A 14,415-nucleotide genomic window follows, 5' to 3' on the forward strand; every position below is an offset into this window, starting at 1 on the left:
TTCATTGGTACATGTTTCCCCCTGTAACCATTCATTGATAACTTCCCATGGTAAAACATTCAAAGGACAGATGATATAGGAAATTGACAGTATTTACATATATATTGTTAAAATGAGGTAATGAATGAGAAAAGGCTTTAAAAGGGAGAATGATTTCCTGACAGGGTGTTTTGTTTATAAAGTGTTCACTTCAGATTAAATGGGAATGTCATGACCCAATTATGTTTCAGATACTCATTTGTGGAGAAGTGGGTTGTCATTTTTTCTATCTGTGATGGGTTTTTCTTTTTATAATTTCAATTATAAATTGACAGTTATATTCTGAACATCGATGTTTTTCTCAGAATTAATTTTTGTTTGTTCTGGGGAAATCTAAGTTAATAGTAAATTCAAGTTTATTTAATATATTTTCTTTTATAGAATTTCTTCACTATATGAATTGATTAGTGAAAAACTATTGCAGTGCTTTTGTTTCTTTACGCAAATCAAACATATTGTTTATGCACTGAAACAAAACATAATACATGCCAGTAGAAATGCACATAAATGAGTTTGTATTGAATAAATGTATTGCTAAAGTTGGAATTCGCAGTAGTTGAGAAAAATCAAAATGAATGCATTTTACATCAAATTTTGTACATGGAATAGAATCTGTATTTGTGTGTTCATTATAATATTCTCACGGAGTCAATCTGTTAATAGAAAGTTAATTAGATAAACAGAATGTGATGTACTATCACATGCATATTAAGGTATAAAAGCAAAGGAGGATCTGTTGTTTGTTCAGTGTTGAAGAAACTAGAGAACATAATGCTAATTAATGCATGTCAGACACAAAAGTACAGATACCTCATGTTTTTACTTTATATGTATAATTTAAAAAGTGAATCCAAAATAGAGAATAGAACATTGATTGTTATCTGGAATGGCTGGTCATAGTGAAAGAGTATGACAAGGTGTCATCAGTCTGTACATTGGTTGAATTTAAACAAGAATGTCCAACATTCAGAATCACAGGAAAATTATGCTCTACAGCAATTAATTGAGTATATCAAAATAGTTTACAGAGATGTGTATTGATCACTTTTCATTCCATTATAGATATCAAGATAATAAATTTATCAAGAAAATGTTTCTTTTTTATTAACCGAATTAGAGGCTTTTGTTACTGGTGTGTTTGACCAGCTCCCTTTAGCACCTAGCTGTGGACCAAGTGATTATATCACTATTGGCATTCACTACTGGCACTACTGGAGGTTATTCATATCCAACATATAGCAAGAAACATTTTACTCAAATGTGAAGAAATGATAGATGTCTGAAGTGTTACTATGTTGGACAAACCTGACATGTTTATTTCTCATGTGCCTGCATGGAAATACCACACTGTAGTCCATTCATATATATAATCATTATGTACCAAATGTTATCTCTCTATTTGTTTGCCCATCTGACTATCCGTCTGTCAGTCCATCTACCTACCTACCTACCTACATACCTACCTACCTACCTAGATAGCTATCTTTCTGTTTTTATCTATACCTATTTAAGTAAATAAAACTCTACTGAAAATATTTTCAATTTTAAACAATCACAGTATTTTAATTTTAGAATTTAAAATCTTGTTTATCTCACAGTATCTATAGTTGAAAATATATGGCGATTCAGATTTACTAATTTAAGCATTTGAAGATGTGATTTGACTTTATTCATTTTGTTTGTCAGTTCTGCACTTGTATATAGTGCATTCTGATTACTGTTCCCTCTCCCTCTTTGTTCCTATCTCTATTGATCGTACACCCACCAGTTCCTTTCCATGACTCATGTAGGTGGCCCTTGTTAAACTAAATTAGTCACAAAACCATTTATTTACTTTTATGTAAAATAAAAGTCTGCAAAATCAAGTGAATGCTATTTTTAAAAACAAATAAACAAACAACTTTAGGCCCTATTCAAGACGCTGCATCACAAAAAATTTTACCCGCCAAAACAGTTTATAATGTTCTAACTATTCATGTTAGTGAGGTCTTCTCTGTTGATTGAATGCCTGATGGAGGTGAGTCTTGTATCTTATCTGTTGCTTTCATTGGTTAATTAATTAAAAAAAAACCCTGCTTGGCCCTCTGATAGGGTAAAATTTAGATAGGCGGAGTAGACAGAACAGAATGCTGGGAGAAAGAAGCTGAGTTGGGCAATCACCATGATTCTCCCACGCACACAGCTGCAGATTAAGATCTTCCCTGGTAAGCCACCTCGTGGACTACACAGATTATTAGAAATGGGTTAGATCAATATGTAAGAGCTAGCCAATAAGAGGCTGGAACTAATGGGCCAGGCAGTGTTTAAAAGAATACAGTTTCTGTGTAATTATTTCGGGTAAAGCTAGCTGGGTGGCGGGACACAGCCCGCCGCTCCATACAACAAATGCCACTTTGTGAATGTGAGCAAGCTTTGTCAGTTTTAGCTTTTCAATTTAAGAGTACTTACATTAGTTATTTTACACAAAATACTTTAGTTTGTACAGAGAAGAGCTGATTTCTTTAAAGCTTTGCCCATGGAGTACTTTAGATATCTTGTATTAAACCAAACCTTAGAATTCAGAGAGCAAAGCACAGCAACTTTTATAGCTTGGGATATTTTAAGTTTTATGGATATATTTTATGTTTATATCCTAGACTGAGGACTTAACATTCTGGTATATACACACACACACACACACACACACACACACACACACACACACACACACACGCATGCATACACACAGAGATTGCAAAAAACAAGGATTCAATTCTTTATATATAATTTAAAATAGTAATATTTGATCTTTTATAGGGGCTAGTTTTAGAAGAACAAACATTTCTGAAATCTAGTAGAAAGTACTGTATTCATGATTTGTATTCTTTGAAAAGCATTTTGAGGGCCATGCATGAATGCTTTTTGTAAATAGTGAACCAATTAAACAACACCACTAATACAATAGAGATATTTAAAAACGGAAAATCATCTCCCTATCTTCAGAGTAGAAACTTCCCTTAATTTGCATTTAGAAAGCTCTAAATTAAAATGCTAAAGGGAAGACAAACAATTTCAGCCACTGCGCTGGTACTGTAAATACAACTGGTTTACTTGATATAATTTTAAATGAATACTCCTGATATTAAGACATCATGTTCAATCATCATGCAGTAGTAATCCACAGAATGATAGAAAGTTTTTTGCTTTGGACACAGTTTTTACCACATTTAAATATTAATTTATTTTATATTATCAAATTAAATTTTGACATCTCTATTCAGAAATAGATAGCTATAAAGAAGAATGACTTAATGGTTTGCCTATGTTGGTGTTATTTCATTTGTGAACCACTGTGAGTTTGAACATACAGCAAAGAAAATATGTAATAATGCTTCTTCTTTTAAAATCCATGATATGTGTTATGAAATTGTGATGTTTCAGTCAAAAATATGGAAAATGTCTGAAGAATTTACACTCAAATTCTGCACAAGAGCATATAGGTTTTTGATATACTTAAATTTCCTTTTATCGTCTGTGATTTTTGTTAACACAGCAATGTTTACAACTTTTATTATTTTTTTTCTTTCTTTTTTTTATTGAGAAAACAAAAAAAAACAAATTTCCTCCTCCTCCCAGCCTCCCATTTCCCTCCCCCTCCTCCCACCCTTCTCCCCCTCCTCCCACCCTTCTCCCCCTCCCCCCACTCCTCTCCCCCTCCCTCTCCAGCCCAAAGAGCAGTCAGATTTCCCTGCCCTGTGGTAAGTCCTAGGTCCTCCCCGCTCCGTCCATTTCTAGGAAGGTGAACATCCAAACTGGCTAGGCTCCCACAAAGCCAGCACATTACGTAGGTTCAAAACCCCATGCCCTTGTCCTTGGGTTCTCATCAGCCCTCATTGTTCGCCATGCTCAGAGAGTCCAGTTTTATCCCATGCTTTTTCAGTCACAGTTCAGCTGGCCTTGGTGAGCTCCCAATAGATCAGCTCCACTGTCTCAGTGGGTGGGTGCTCCCCTCGTGGTCCCGACTTCTTTGCTCATGTTCTCCCTCCTTCTGCTCCTCATTGGGACCTTGGGAGCTCAGTCCAGTGCTCCAGTGTGGGTCTCTGTCTCTGTCTCCATCCATCACCAGATGAAGGTTCTATGGTGATATGCAAGATATTCATCAGTATTGCTATAGGATAGCGTCATTTCAGGTTCCCCATCCTCAGCTGCCCAAGGAACTAACTGGGGACCTCGGCTTGGGCATCTGGGAGCCACTCTAGGTTCAAGTCTCTTGCCAACCCTAAGGTGGCTCCCTTAACTAAGAACCGTGCTTCCGTGCTCCCCCATCCAACCTTCCTTCATCCCAATCCTCCCCCTTCCCCAAGCTCCCCCCATTCTCCCCCTCTCCCCCCTCTCTCCCCATCTCCCCTTACCCCCATCCCACCCCACCCCCAAGATCTCAATTTTCTCCCCGGCAATTTGGTCTACTTCCCTTAGCCAAGAGGATAACTATATGCTTTTCCTTTGGTTCACCTTCTTACTTAGCTTCTTTGGGATCACCAATTGTAGACTCCGTGACCCTTGTTTATGGCTAGAACCCAATTATGAGTGAGTACATCCCATGTTCATCTTTTTGGGTCTGGGTTACCTCACTCAGGATAGTGTTTTCTATTTCCATCCATTTGCATGCAAAATTCGAGAAGTCATTGTTTTTTACCGCAGCATAGTACTCTAATGTGTAGATATTCCACACTTTCTTCATCCATTCTTCCATTGAAGGGCATCTAGGTTGTTTCCAGGTTCTGGCTATTACAAATAATACTGTTATGAACATAGTTGAACAAATGCTCTTGTCATATGATCGGGCATCTCTTGGGTATATTCCCAGGAGTGGTATTGCTGGGTCCAGGGGTAAGTTGATCCCGAATTTCCTGAGAAACCGAAACACCGATTTCCAAAGTGGTTGCACAAGATTGCATTCCCACCAGCAATGGATGAGGGTTCCCCTTCCTCCACAGCCTCTCCTGCAATGGCTATCATTGGAGTTTTTTATTTTAGCCATTCTGACAGGTGTAAGATGATATCTCAAAATTGTTTTGATTTGCATTTCCCTGATTGCTAAGGAGGTTGAGCATGACCTTAAGTGTCTTTTGGCCATTTGAACTTCCTCTGCTGAGAATTCTCTGTTTAAAAATGGTGCTGGCATAACTGGATGTCAACCTGTAGAAGAATGAAAATAGACCCATATCTGTCACCATGCACAAAACTCATGTCCAAATGGATTAAAGACCTCACTATCAGTCAGAACACATTGAACCTGGTAGAAGAGAAAGTGGGAAGTACCCTATAGGAGATGGGCACAGGAGATCGCTTCCTATGTGTAACCCCAACAGCACAGACTTTAAGGGCAACATTGAATAAATGGGACCTACTAAAACTGAGAAGCTTCTGTAAAGCAAAGGACACTGTCACCAAGACAAAAAGGCAACCTACTGACTGGGAGAAGATCTTCACCAACCCCGCAACAGACAAAGGTCTGATCTCCAAAATATATAGAGAACTCAGGAAACTAGACTTTAAAATGCTAATTAACCCAATTAAAAAATGGGGCACTGAACTGTACAAATTTTATTTTCAACTTCTTTATCTGCTCAGGTCTTAATCCCTAAAATATGTACTGAACAAAAAAGACCTTCCTCATAATACAATGAGAAATCTAGATGCCATAGTCCAAGACATTCATCATTAACATTATCCTGCATCTATCTCATTATTTCTTATTATTATAAAGTCTTTTCATTTATAGAAACATACCCTTTTTTACTGGTCCTTATCTGCCCCTGCATTATCTTAGATCCCCCTTATATATTTATTCATTTTTTTCCATCTTAACTGCTTCATTTTAAGTAACATAATTAATAGTCTATGTCCATTATATCTTCTCTTCATTAAAACGAACCATTCTTGATTCTATTTAATTATTTACCATTTCTTTGTTTCTAAGAAAATTTAAACCCTTGGACAAACACCTGTAACACAATAGTTACTCTTCCATTCATATCTTCTCTGTTCAGTTAACTCTAGTTAAACTTTGATCCCCATTATTCTACTTTCCCCTTTTCTCAGCATCAACAATAGCAAAAATCTATAGCCTTTCAATATCTGCTTCACAATTTTATTTCAACTTCTCAGCAACATCTGATTGACTTGACCATTCTGTTTTCAACTGAAGTGATAACCCTGAGTTCCATAGTTCTGCAATCCCCTGAGTTTTCTCCCTATTCATTGCTATACTCCTCTTCTACTTGCTGTTTTCTCAAATGTGGTGGCTGTTTTTGAGATTGATTTTGTTGTATTGTTCAGTATTGGTAATGAGTTGACTGTGTAGAATAAGTGATAAAGAAAAATTAACACAAATGACTTCAATTTCCTTTACTCTGTTCAACATGATACTTCTTTTTTTGAGCTTTTATATTTGTGTTTATTCTTCATTTAACTTTTAAATCACTACTGTAGTTGAATATTAAAACAAGAACAACAGCCAAGTAGTGAGCATATTATGATTACAGTCCTTCCCACATTCACTACTGCATATAGAGTGATAAACAGTATCTGGCCCATTAAGAGGTCCGACACTTACTGCCACCTCTAGGGTGATCGTTCATCGTCCTCATATGCTTCTCCATTATAATGACGCCTTCTTTCCTGATTTGGATCAAAGTCCACCAGTTCTACCTGATCCATTTCATCAGTCTCTTCTATTTCCTTCCTTTCAGGAAGGAGATTTTCCAGCAAAGAAAGTTTATCAGGAGAGAGAAAGCCATTCTCAGGAAAGTTTACCTTAAACTCAATGATTAGATGTCCTTTTTCATATGGCCAATGATATATTGGCATTCCTTTGTTCAGCACACATTTTATATCTCCATGCTTGACAATCTGACCTGGATGAGAGGTGATGACTATGGTTTGGTTGTCAAGAGTGGATATTGGCTTTTGGAAGCCGCACAATTCTTCAACCAGCTGTATGTCCATACACCTAAAAAGGTCTTCTCTTCGTCGTGTAAAAACAGCATGGTCCTTCTGGTCTAACACAATGATAATGTCTCCTGGCTCCAGTCCTGGCTCTTGGTCTCCTTCTCCATGGAATGTTATTTTCTGACCATCTTTCATGCCTTTATCAATATGAACTTCTAAAATCTTCTTCTCTCGAACTATCTTTCTTCCATTGCAGCTTTTTACATCTGTCTTTAGGACTGATGCGTTCTCCGTGACCCAGGCATTCCATGCACACTGACTGAATTTGCTGGAACATTCCTGGTCTGATCTGATGAATCCTTGTTTGCATGCCAGTCCCACGACATTTGGGACAGCACTCTACTGCTCCTTTCTTACCAACTCGGGCTTCACATTTGTCACAGATCACATGGGACAGAGGGTGAAATTTAGGAATAAACAACTCTTCCTTGTCTTTTATTAATTAGTGATACTATTTGTCAGACATCATAGAAGAGCTACTAGGCAAGCAGTTATATCTTTTTTTTTTATCTGCTAAACCATTGCCCCAAACAGCTTTATTCATCAACCAATAAAACAAAACATATACAGAAGGACATTCTACATCATCTCCCCTTTTCTATTTAAGTAAAGGAAGATTTTAACTTTAACATAGTGAAATTACTTATACAAAACAGGCACCAAGCAAGAATTAGATTTACAATAGTTAGTCTATTTGTATTTGGAAAGTTTCATACCTAATTTATCTTTTATCATAACTAAGGAAAACTATAACAACTATTTGTCTTCAACTCTTTTTTTTTAATTTATTTATTTATTAAGGATTTCTGCCTCGTCCCCGCAACCACTTCCCATTTCCCTCCCCCTCCCCCGATCAAGTCCCCCTCCCTCATCTGCTCTAAGAGCAATCAGGGTTCCCTGATCTGTGGGAAGTCCAAGGACCGCCCACCTCTATCCAGGTCTAGTAAGGTGAGCATCCAAACTGCCTAGGCTCCCACAAAGCCAGTATGTACAGTAGCATCAAAAACCCACTGCGATTGTTCTTGAATTCTCAGTATTCCTCATTGTCCGCTATGTTCTGCTATTCCGGATTTATCCCATGCTTTTTCAGACCTAGGCCAGCTGGCCTTGGTGAGATCCCAATAGAACATCCCCATTGTCTTAGTGTGTGGGTGCACCCCTCGTGGTCCTGAGTTCCTTGCTCGTGCTCCGTCTCCTTCTGCTCCTGATTTGGACCTTGAGATTTCTGTCTGGTGCTCCCATGTGGGTCTCTGTCTCTGTCTCCTTTCATCGCCTGATGAAGGTTAATATTCATGAGGATGCCTTTGTGTTTGTCTTTGGATTCACCTTCTTATTTAGCTTCTCTAGGATCACAAATTATAGGCTCATTGTCCTTTATTTATGGCTAGAAACCAAATATGAGTGAGTACATCCCATGTTCCTCTTTTTGGGTCTGGCTTACCTCACTCAGGATAGTGTTTTCTATTTCCATCCATTTGCATGCAAAATTCGAGAAGTCCTATTCGTGGGACATTGTATGGAAATCTGCTACCTATATGTATTTCTCACTTTTGAAATGCAAGAAATGACAGCTTACTTTTAATTTTACAGAGCACAAAACACATAAAAAATAGCACAACAAAATGTTTCTCATTTAAGGTAAATTTGGAGCATTTACTTTTATGTGTGACCCAGTTCTCTATTCCATATGTAGATAACTCAAAACTTACATTTATTTTATATATGCATATGAGTTAACTAATTTTTTAAACTATAAGATGCATCAAGGTTATGGAAATATCAAATATGTATGTGTACCAACATATGGAAAAATGTTGATTTGCCTAATAACCATACATTAATACTGTATTTGAGTTGCTTCATTAACTCAATTAGATGAGAAATGAAAATATCAAGCAGAATTAGACCACGAGTTTTAGTGAGGAAGCAGGATTTTTTTTTTTAACCTCAAAACGTTACAGCTATACAAAAGCTTGGTCACATATCTTAAATTCCTTTATGTTTAATTTTATACCTGCAACATTTAAACCTTCAGAATTTTATAGCATTTCTTATAAACAGTGATTCTTTGTTTTCTTTAACGCTTTGTAAATTGGAAATACTATTTGCTGAAATAAATTTTTATTTGTTCAGTGAATTTGATATTCTGTTTTGCTTTCTGAAGCTGCTTATTTGTTTTAGTTCTGGATCCTCTCACAAGTGTGCTAACTGATCTTAATTCAAATAGGCATACAGTGATCCACAGCAACAATCATGAACTTCACATACTTTCTATCTGACAAGAGCTAGTAATTTAGCAGTTTCTATATGCAAAGAACTGCATAGGTGGCTCTCTGGCTTTTATTTTTATTAGAATTACTGTTATTTTGACTGAAGTTCATGCTAGAGTCCATGCCCTTTCCTTCCAAACTGCATTAGGTTAACATGCCATATTACATTATTCATTAGGTTCTTATGACCAGGGCTGAGCTTAAGGTTTATAACATGAAGGCATTTGATGATTTTCTTCTGTTTTCAGTGCCTTAAGTGTTAATGAGAACAAGTATATTTTAATTGGTTTTTGTCTATAGATAAATTCTTTTCAAATCCCTCCTTGTAAGTCATTCAGTTTTTCTGAAGTGAATGTTGAAATTAATTGTGTACTTTTTTTTTCCATTATGATGGAGTAATCTTTGAAAGTTTGCTGTTTGAAACATTCTTCTGGCATGTGCAAACTAGGTGTGTCTTATACCATTGCTTCCTTTCCATATGTCTTTATCCCTTTATTGCCACATTTTGAGTCTTCTTTTCCTTTATTTTCCACTGCTTTATGAATAATCATGAATTCTCATTTATTTCGTTAAATAAAAGTAGCATAATTAGGAAGGAATATTAGAATTTCATTTGGAATCAACCAATCTACATTAATTACTCACAATGATTAAACATGTAGGGTGTTGTTTTGTTATTTGGTGTTTTTTTTAACCTCGTTGGAAAAGGCAATAATCTTACCACTAACAATGAAGTTGGACTTATCATCGGAGTTTATGAAAATGTGTCATGTCTGTGAAACTATACACAGTCACATAGCTTAAGGGAAGAGAACAATGTTGTTATGCTCTTTTGAGTGCTACATTAAACCAGATCATTGCCTGAAGATCCTATTTATTATGTCCATCTGATCTAGGACTTTTGGTACTTCTTTTGTCTTTGATTTGTCTCATCTTTGTAAAACCTGTCATTTCTTTCTTGTTTAATTTTTATGGTGCCATTGAATAGCTGTATATCAAATATGCATAGTTAAATTTCTTGTTGGATTTTATGTAAATAATCTAGCATAGGGTGATATAAATTTATGGTCACATAGAATTAAGGTGCCAATATGATTCCTAGGTTTCCAAAAATTGTTGAGAGAATCAGTTTTAGACCATGGTAATAGCACCATGATATAGCACTTGTATAGCTTGTACAAGGTTCTGTGTTTTAAACTCAGCAGCATTCCCTGCAGAATAGCATCAATAGCTATACATTTGTAAGAGACTGTTTTTATACCTAGAAAATTTGTAAATCAATAAACAAATTTTGGTTTTTGAATATGAGGAGTTTTGAAATTTATTACTATCTATTGTATAAATAAGGTGATACTAAACACATACTAAAGCGTTAAGCTTTTAATTCTTAATTGTGTAATCTCCCTGGCCAGATCTGTTAAACCTTATGATTCAGCAAGGGTAGAAATTCAACATAATTTAATTTTTGTTTGTTTGTTTGTGTTTGTTTATTATGAACAAAACTATACAATTTGCATTTTCTAGGTGATATTGAGAATAAGTGAATAAATCACATAACTGATGGCTTGATGGCATTTAGGATGTTTATAGCAGATGTTTCCAGAATGTGGATTATAAAATATGCAGAACATAGATGGACTCACAGATGTCTATCCTGTAGTTTAATATTTTAGGCAATATCTATTTCTTGATATCTTGCTTACTACTATAGTATTAACTTACTTTTCTTTTTTCCTTTCTTTCACATTTTTCTCCTTTGTTCCTCTCTTTCTTGCCTTTTCTTTCCTTTTCAAGTCGTTTAAATTCATGGTCCATAAAAATTGTATCTTAAGGTCTGTAAATATACGTAGGTTATGTGCTGACTCCTTCCATCCAACTCTCCCAGTCTTGTGTTCTGACATTCTAAAAGGTGTATTTTCAGGAGTGTTTATAATGAACTATTGTGAGCCAGGATGCAACTACAGCTTATCAACTCACCAGAGGAAGTATTCTCTGATGGTGTACCCCGTTAGCAAGGCTTGCAGACCACCAACTCTGAAAACTGTTGCTTTCAATGGTAATTTCACTTGTGCAATAACAGCTGTGTTATTTCCCTTTTATCATGCATTGTCATGTAATGTGTACCTGTAATCTCATGATTACATCTTAGTCATATATCTGATGGTAGTCAGGAAGATGACTTTTCATTTGGTTATATAATTTTGGTGTATAGAATATATGCTGGGACATGCTTCATGACTAGGCCTATTCGTGCCATGATGACTGTAGACACCTAAGAGCCTATTTTGTTATTTTGCTTAGACTAACTGCACACAAAGCAAGTTCAAATTACACTCAAGAATTTTTGTAAATAGGTCATAATTTTAAAACTTTACAGCTTTGTTCAAGGTTAGATTCACAGATGGCCAACCAAGGTTACTACATAAAGCTTCCTAAGAAAAACGTGTCAATTCTTCACTTGCCATTCCACTAACAATAAACCTGTGTCTCAAAGTTTGTCACTAGGCACTATTCCCCCCCCCACCCCCTTTACTGTTGTAAACTTAAGACCTTGAAACCCTTGTGTTGCCAATGACTCAACTCCTTATCTCTTACCCTAGGAATATCCTTTTGACTAATGAAAGGTAATTCTTGTATTTTTTTTTTATAGATTCAAGGCTCCTTTAAATAGAAGGATTGTTACAGTAGAGGGGGAAAAGAAGCTAAAATAAGAAGCCAGGAGGAATTAGAGGTAGGACAGGAGAATTAGAGTGTAAGCAGAACATAAAGACACTGAATCAGAAAGCACATAGTGAGAGATTCATTTGCCCTCAGACATCCCAAGTCCTTTGCTGAACCAAGGAGGGCCTTGGGGCAGGCTCCCAAAGGCTCTCATTAGTGGATTATTTTGAAATTATATCTTCTCATTCTAAGCTCCATTTCTCTTAACTTTTCTCATATTCTGTCAGCGATATACTCTAAATTCTTCCTTTTGCCTCTATCTTTCACTTAGTGAGCTTACCTTCTGTTTTCTGGTGGGTATCAGTTTTATTTAACACACATACACTCACTCATACACAAACACACACACACACTTCTTAAGAATACAACAGAAGCTGTTTTTAAGTATAAGAAGTACAGTATTTATTATGTCTTAATCTTTGTCTCATTTTCTCTTATGTCCTTTAAGTAATTTCATTTGGTTCTGTTACAGATCTACTAATTTTATCATTTATTAATATTCGGTAAAATTTCACTTTGTTGTATTTCTTTAAAACATTTTCAACATTTTTGTTCTTTGTACATTTTTTCTCCACAAAGATATATTTTAAATCTTCTAAGAAGGGTTTACTACTAATCTTTATAAATGATTAACTTTGCATTTACTATGATTCTACCAACCTAGGAGCAGGTTATACTTTTCCTTTTCTTTTACACCTATGTATGTCTGTGAATTTTAGGCTGTATCCAGGTTAGTTTTTTACTGACAAATTCTCAGAGAAAACTTTTACATTTTTTACTTCACACCAAGGATTGATATGGACAATTTTCTTTTCAAGTCCCCAGAGAGATGAGCAAGTTCATTTCTAATTTGTTGTTAAACTGACCTACAGTCCAGAGTAGCTTCCAGAACCATTTTCTCTTATTTTTCCACTTTATTCAGGCTAATGGCTTGGTTTCCATCCCTCCATATTGAGACTTTGCAAATTGAAGCTTAAGTTAATCTTCACTCAAGGTCAAAACTGCTGCTTCCAATGTTTATCCTCTTTGGCATCTGAATATTGCTTCCTTTATTTGATATTATATATGTTTCATGTTATTTTTAATATATTCAGAAAATTAGAATCTTTTCACTAGAAGATTATGCCAAAATTTATATTTTTTAATACTATACTTTGAGAAACATAAATTCGAAGGAAATTTTTACATTAAAATTTGATGTCCAGATTTTTTAATCTTATTTGCAGATTTCTAGATCTCAAATTATGCGTACTTGAATAGAGAAAATGCTGTACTTTGCTTCTTCTTGTTAAACTTAACTGGATAGTAGTATTTATTTTAAAAATATATTAATATAGCCATCTATTGCGTAATAAGAATAATTCTTGTGCCATTTTGTATGAAAAACCTGTTTTTATTAGTTTTAGTTTCCAATGAATAATACTAAGTTCACATTCTTAAGTAATGTAATAATGCTTTAAATGGGAAAAATTTAAAACAGCATAAATACAGTCAACACAGATCTTTGTATTAACAATGAATCAGTAATCATGAGTGCATATGTAGGTTTTTTTTATTGAGAAAAGGAAAAATAAGTTTTCCCCTCCTCCCAGCCTCCCATTTCCCTCCCCCTCCTCCCGCCCCTCTCCCCATCCCCCCACTTTTCTCCTCCTTCCTCTCCAGTCCAAAGAGCAGTCAGTGTTCCCTGCCCTGTAGAAAGTCCAAGGTTCTCCCCCGTTTGTCCATGTCTAGGAAGGTGAACATCCAAACTGGCTAGGCTCCCACAAAGCCAGAACATGAAGTGGAATCAAAACCGCATGCCATTGTCCTTGGCTTCTCATCAGCCCTCATTGTTCGCCATGTTCAGAGAGTCCGGGTTTATCCCATGCTTTTTCAGTCACAGTCCAGCTGGCCTTGGTGAGCTCCCAATAGATCAGCCCTACTATCTCAGTGGGTGGGTGCACCCCTTGTGGTCCTGACTTCCTTGCTCATCTTCTCCCTCCTTCCACTCCTCATTTGGACCTAGACAGCTCAGTCCAGTGCTCCAGTGTGGGTCTCTGTCTCTATCTCCATCCATCACCAGATGAAGGTTCTATGGTGATATGCAAGATATTCGTCAGTATTGCTATAGGATAGGGTCATTTCAGGTTCCCTATCCTCAGCTGCCCAAGGAACTAACTGGGGACATCGCCTTGGGCTCCTGTGAGCCACTCTAGGTTCAAGTCTCTTGCCAACCCTAAGGTGGCTCCCTTAACTAAGAATTGTGCTTCCGTGCTCCCCTGTCCAACCTTCCTTTATCCCAATCATCCTGTTTCCCCAAGTTCCCCCCATCCTCCCCTTCTCACTTTTCTCTCCCAATCTCCCCTTACCCCCATCCCACCCCACCCCCAAGATCCCAATTTTGTCCCCGGCA

At 36.4% G+C, this 14,415-nt stretch overlaps 1 protein-coding gene and 1 pseudogene across 4 annotated transcripts in view; one reads left to right on the top strand and one right to left on the bottom strand.

The window, feature by feature from the left end:
• Diaph2 (diaphanous related formin 2) overlaps nucleotides 1-14,415 on the top strand; it is a 745,764-nt gene that overhangs the window by 288,661 nt on the left and 442,688 nt on the right. The window lies entirely within an intron of this gene.
• On the bottom strand, nucleotides 6,618-7,417 carry LOC121436628 (annotated as a pseudogene).

This window comes from Microtus oregoni, unplaced genomic scaffold (assembly GCF_018167655.1).
Source record: "Microtus oregoni isolate MIOR12 unplaced genomic scaffold, Mior012 000050F_000, whole genome shotgun sequence".
Classification (NCBI taxonomy): Eukaryota; Metazoa; Chordata; class Mammalia; order Rodentia; family Cricetidae; genus Microtus; species Microtus oregoni.